This window comes from Chiloscyllium punctatum, chromosome 18 (assembly GCF_047496795.1).
Source record: "Chiloscyllium punctatum isolate Juve2018m chromosome 18, sChiPun1.3, whole genome shotgun sequence".
In the NCBI taxonomy this organism is placed as follows: domain Eukaryota; kingdom Metazoa; phylum Chordata; class Chondrichthyes; order Orectolobiformes; family Hemiscylliidae; genus Chiloscyllium; species Chiloscyllium punctatum.
Genome location: NC_092756.1, coordinates 71,207,630 through 71,213,712, shown reverse-complemented (window position 1 = coordinate 71,213,712; position 6,083 = coordinate 71,207,630).

The following is a 6,083-nucleotide window of genomic DNA, read 5'->3' as shown; positions in this document are numbered from 1 at the left end:
AACAACAGCAACCTGCATTCCTATAGCGCCCGCCCGGCCTCGCAGCTCCTCTCCCATGCAGACAGGAGGAGAAACTGGGAAAACCTCACTAAAGTGGGGAGGGGTGAAGATCGGAGAGGGAACCACCAATGGGGAATAATTTAAATCTGGATTTAAATCATTAAAAATCCGGAACACGCAGGGCACCAGAATGGAGAGAACCCACACGGTCAGAGAGAGAGAGAGACAGGAGGATGCTTCAGAGATAGAGAAGGCTGCAGGAGATGGCAGACAGAGTTAAGGAGGGATGTAGGGGGCTGGGGGATATTACAGAGACAGAGAGGGGTGGAGGGGCATAAGGGGGTTACAGGGACAGAGAGGGGTGGAGGGGCTGGAGGAGGTTACAGGGACAGAGAGGGGTGGAGGGGCTGGAGGGGGTTACAGGGACTGAGGGTGGTGTAGGGGCTGGAGGGGGTTACAGGGACAGAGGGGGGTGGAGGGGCTGGGGGATATTACAGGGACAGACAGGGGTGGAGGGGCAAAAGGGGGTTACAGGGACAGAGAGGGGTGGAGGGGCAAAAGGGGGTTACAGGGACAGAGAGGGGTGTAGGGGCTGGAGGGGGTTACAGGGACAGAGAGGGGTGTAGGGGCTGGAGGGGGTTACAGGGACAGAGAGGGGTGTGAAGGGGCTGGAGGGGGTTACAGGGACAGAGAGGGGTGTAGGGGCTGGAGGGGGTTACAGGGACAGACAGGGGTGTAGGGGCTGGAGGGGGTTACAGGGACTGAGGGTGGTGTAGGGGCTGGAGGGGGTTACAGGGACAGAGAGGGGTGTAGGGGCTGGAGGGGGTTACAGGGACTGAGGGTGGTGTAGGGGCTGGAGGGGGTTACAGGGACAGAGAGGGGTGTAGGGGCTGGAGGGGGTCACAGGGACAGAGAGGGGTGTAGGGGCTGGAGGGGTTCACAGGGACAGAGAGGGGTGTAGGGGCTGGAGGGGGATACAGGGACAGAGGGGGAGTGTAGGGGCTGGAGGGGGCTATAGGGATAGAGGGGGGTCTAGGGGCTGGAGGAGGTTACAGGGACAGAGAGGGGTGTGTAGGGGCTGGAGGGGGTTACAGGGACAGAGAGGGGTGTAGGGGCTGGAGGAGGTTACAGGGACAGAGAGGGGTGTGTAGGGGCTGGAGGGGGTTACAGGGACAGACAGGGGTGTAGGGGCTGGAGGGAGTTACAGGGACAGACAGGGGTGTAGGGGCTGGAGGGGGTTACAGGGACAGACAGGGGTGTAGGGGCTGGAGGGGGTCACAGGGACAGAGAGGGGTGTGTAGGGACTGGAGGGGGTTACAGGAACAGAGGGGGATGTAGGAGCTGGAGTGGGGTCACAGGGACCGAGAGGGTTGTTGGGGCTGGAGGAGATTACAGGGAGAGAGGGGGGTGTAGGGTCTGGTGGGAGTTACAGGGACAGAGAGAGGTGTCTGGGCTGGAGGGGGTTACAGGGACAGAGAGGGGTGTACGGGCTGGAGGGGGTCACAGGGACCGAGGGGGGTGTACGGGCTGGAGGGGGTCACAGGGACAGAGAGGGGTGTAGGGACTGGAGGGGGTTACAGAGATAGGGAGGGGGTGTAGGGACTGGAGGGGGTTACAGAGATAGGGAGGGGGTGTAGGGGCTGGAGTAGGTTACAGAAATAGGGAGGGGATGTAGGGGCTGGAGGAGGTTACAGAGATAGGGAGGGGGTGTAGGGACTGGAGGGGGTTACAGAGATAAGGAGGGGGTATAGGGGGCTGGAGGAGGTTACAGAGATAGGGAGGGGGTGTAGGGGCTGGAGTAGGTTACGGAGGTAGGGAGGGGATGTAGAGGCTGGAGGAGGTTACAGAGTTTGGGAGGGGGTGTAGGGGCTGGAGGAGGTTACAGAGATAGGGAGGGCGTGTAGGGGCTGGAGGGGGTTACAGAGATAGGGAGGGGGTGTTGGGGCTGGAGGGGGTTACAGAGATAGGGAGGGGGTGTAGGGGCTGGAGGGGGTTACAGAGATAGGGAGGGGGTGTAGGGGCTGGAGTAGGTTACAGAAATAGGGAGGGGATGTAGGGGCTGGAGGAGGTTACAGAGATAGGGAGGGGGTGTAGGGACTGGAGGGGGTTACAGAGATAAGGAGGGGGTATAGGGGGCTGGAGGAGGTTACAGAGATAGGGAGGGGGTGTAGGGGCTGGAGTAGGTTACGGAGGTAGGGAGGGGATGTAGGGGCTGGAGGAGGTTACAGAGTTTGGGAGGGGGTGTAGAGGCTGGAGGAGGTTACAGAGATAGGGAGGGGGTGTAGGGACTGGAGGGGGTTACAGAGATAAGGAGGGGGTATGGGGGCTGGAGGAGGTTACAGAGATAGGGAGGGGGTGTAGGGGCTGGAGTAGGTTACAGAGGTAGGGAGGGGATGTAGGGGTTGGAGGAGGTTACAGAGGTAGGGAGGGGGTGTAGGGGCTGGATTAGGTTACAGAGATAGGGAGGGGGTGTAGGGGGCTGGAGGGGGTTACAGAGATAGGGAGGGGGTATAGGGGGCTGGAGGGGGTTACAGAGATAGGGAGGGGGTGTAGGGGCTGGAGGGGGTTACAGAGATAGGGAGGTGGTGTAGGGGCTGGAGTGGGTTACAGAGGTAGGGAGGGGGTGTAGGGGCTGGAGGAGGTTACAGAGATAGGGAGGGGGTGTAGGGGCTGGAGGGGGTTACAGAGATAGGGAGGGTGTGTAGGGGCTGGAGGGGGTTACAGAGATAGGGAGGGGGTGTAGGGGCTGGAGGGGGTTACAGAGATAGGGAGGGGGTGTAGGGGCTGGAGGGGGTTACAGAGATAGGGAGGGGGTGTTGGGGCTGGAGGGGGTTACAGAGATAGGGAGGGGGTGTAGGGGCTGGAGGGGGTTACAGAGATAGGGAGGGGGTGTAGGGGCTGGAGTAGGTTACAGAAATAGGGAGGGGATGTAGGGGCTGGAGGAGGTTACAGAGATAGGGAGGGGGTGTAGGGACTGGAGGGGGTTACAGAGATAAGGAGGGGGTATAGGGGGCTGGAGGAGGTTACAGAGATAGGGAGGGGGTGTAGGGGCTGGAGTAGGTTACGGAGATAGGGAGGGGGTGTAGGGGCTGGAGTAGGTTACGGAGATAGGGAGGGGGTGTAGGGGCTGGAGTAGGTTACAGAAATAGGGAGGGGATGTAGGGGCTGGAGGAGGTTACAGAGATAGGGAGGGGGTGTAGGGGCTGGAGGAGGTTACAGAGATAAGGAGGGGGTATAGGGGGCTGGAGGAGGTTACAGAGATAGGGAGGGGGTGTAGGGGCTGGAGGAGTTTACAGAGGTAGGGAGGGGGTGTAGGGGCTGGAGGAGGTTACAGAGATAGGGAGGGGGTGTAGGGGCTGGAGGAGGTTACAGAGATAGGGAGGGGGTGTAGGGGCTGGAGGGGGTTACAGAGGTAGGGAGGGGGTGTAGGGGCTGGAGGAGGTTACAGAGATAGGGAGGGGGTGTAGGGGCTGGAGGAGGTTACAGAGATAGGGAGGGGGTGTAGGGGCTGGAGGAGGTTGCAGAGGTAGGGAGGGGGTGTAGGGGCTGGAGGAGGTTGCAGAGGTAGGGAGGGGGTGTAGGGGCTGGAGGAGGTTAAGAATGGGTGAGATTCTGGAGGGAATTGACACTCTGACCTGAATTATCCCAGAGAGTCTCCCCTCCCTTCCCCTCAGGGTTTGAGAGGGTGGTGTACAAACGGAACTTCCCTTCCTCCAGACGAGTTTGTGAATGTTTCTGTCATTGTCTGAATAACCAGTAACCAGGTGGGCTCACAGTCAGGGATCCCATCAGCATCTTTCACTCAACTGCACATTCATTTAGTGTCAGAGCAGAGAGCAGCTGTTCACACTAACACAGGAACACAGCTCTTTTCACATACAAGTCTGAGTGCAGCTCCAACCACACTTTGGAAGCTCAATACCATCCAGGACGAAGCAGCCACCATTTGATTGGCACCAGCTTGACAAACATCCACTCTCTCCCCTCACTGCCACTCAGTAACTCCGCTGTGTCTCAATGGCTTGCGGAGCATTGTATCTGTGACATAGAATATCGAACAGTGCAGCACAAGAGCAGGCTGTTCAGCCCCACCATTGTCTGTGCCAGTAATAATGCCATTGCTATTGTTTCTACTTCTGCCTCCCTCCCCCACCGCCCCCCCCCACCCTCCCCAGCAGCACCTAGCAGGCACCTACCACCTTCTCTGTAAAAAAGCTTGCACATCTCCTTCAAACTTTCCCCTTCATAACTTAAACCTATGTCTCTGGTATTTGAAATCTGCACCCTGGGTAAAGACAGTGTCCACACCGTCCACGCTGTTATTATTTTATATATTTCCATCAGATTGCCCTTCAGCTTCCAAACCTGGAGCAAAAAACAATTCAAGTTTCTCAATTTCTCGTTAAAGTTAATCCAGGCAACATCCTTCCTTGATTGGTCAGAGTATTGAGGACAGGAGTTGGGAAGGTCATGTTGCGGCTGTACAGGACATTGGTTAGGCCACTGTTGGAATATTGCGTGCGATTCTGGTCTCCTTCCTATCAGAAAGGTGTTGTGAAACTTGAAAGGGTCAAAATTAAATGACAAGGATGTTGCCAGGGTTGGAGGATTTGAGCTACAGGGAGAGGCTGAACAGGCTGGGGCTGTTTTCCCTGGAGTTTACAAAATTATGGTTTACAAAATTAGGGGTTTACAAAATTATGAGGGGCATGGATAAGATAAATAGGCAAAGTCTTTTCCCTGGGGTCGGGGAGTCCAGAACTAGAGGGCATAGGTTTAGGGTGAGAGGGTAAAGATATAAAAGAGACCTAAGGGGCAACTTTTTCACACAGAGGGTGGTACGTGTGTGGAATGAGCTGCCAGAGGATGTGGTGGAGGCTGGTACAATTACAACATTTAAGAGGCATTTGGATGGGTATATGAATAGGAAGGGTTTGGAGGGTGCTGGCAGGTGGGACTAGATTGGGTCGGGATATCTGGTTGGCATGGACCAAAGGGTCTGTTTCCGTGCTGTACATCTCTATGAGTCTATGACTCTATAATGTGGCAACCAGATCTGCACAGAATACCTCTAAATGTGGCCGAAATAAAGTTTTACATAGCTGCACATGAGTAACCAACTTTAATTCCCAGTGTCCCAGCTGATAACGGTTAACATGACGTACACTGTCTTTACCATCGTATCCACTTGTGTCGTGACCTTTAGAGCACCTGAAGATCCATCTGTGCTCCTCAGGGTCCTGCCCTTCACTGTAAATCATTTCCTCTTGCATTTGACTTCCCAAATGCACCACCTCAAACTCAATCTCGGCTAAACGCCATCTGCGATTCCTCCACCCAACTTTCCTACTCTATTCTGCCTCTCTATCCACAACGCCGTCGATTTTCTTATCATCTGCCAATTTACGAATTAGACCACCTATATTTTCATCTAAAAGAACAAGGAACTGCAGATGCTGGAAATCAGAAACAAAACAGAAACTGCTGGAAGAGCTCACACGGTGGTTCATTGGTTCGCACTGCTGCCTCACAGCAACACGAACCCAGGTTCGATTCCAGTCCTGGGTGACTCTCTGTGTGGAGTTTGCACATTCTCCCCGTGTCTGCGTGGGTTTCCTCCGGGTGCTCCGGTTTCCTCCCACAGTCCAAAGATGTGCGGGTCAGGTGAACTGGCTGTGCTAAATTGCCCACAGTGTTAGGTCTGGGTGGATTACTCTTCTGAGGGTCGGTGTGGACTCGTTGGGCCGAAGGGCCTGTTTTCACACTGTCGGGGAATCTAATCCAAAAAAAGACTCAACAGGTCTGGCCGCATCTATACAGAGAAAGCAGTGTTAATATTTTGGGTTCCGAAGCAGGATCACTGGGACCCAAAATGTTAACTCTGCTTTCTCTCGACAGATACTGCCAGACCTGGTGAGATTTTCCAACACCTTATGTTCTGTTCCATTTTCATCCAAATCGTATATATATTTTGCAAACAACAGAGTTCCCAGCACTGATCTTTGTGTAACAACACTTGCTACAGACTCCCAGTCAGAAAAACACTTCTCCACTATTTTGTAAGCAACTTACCAACTCACCCT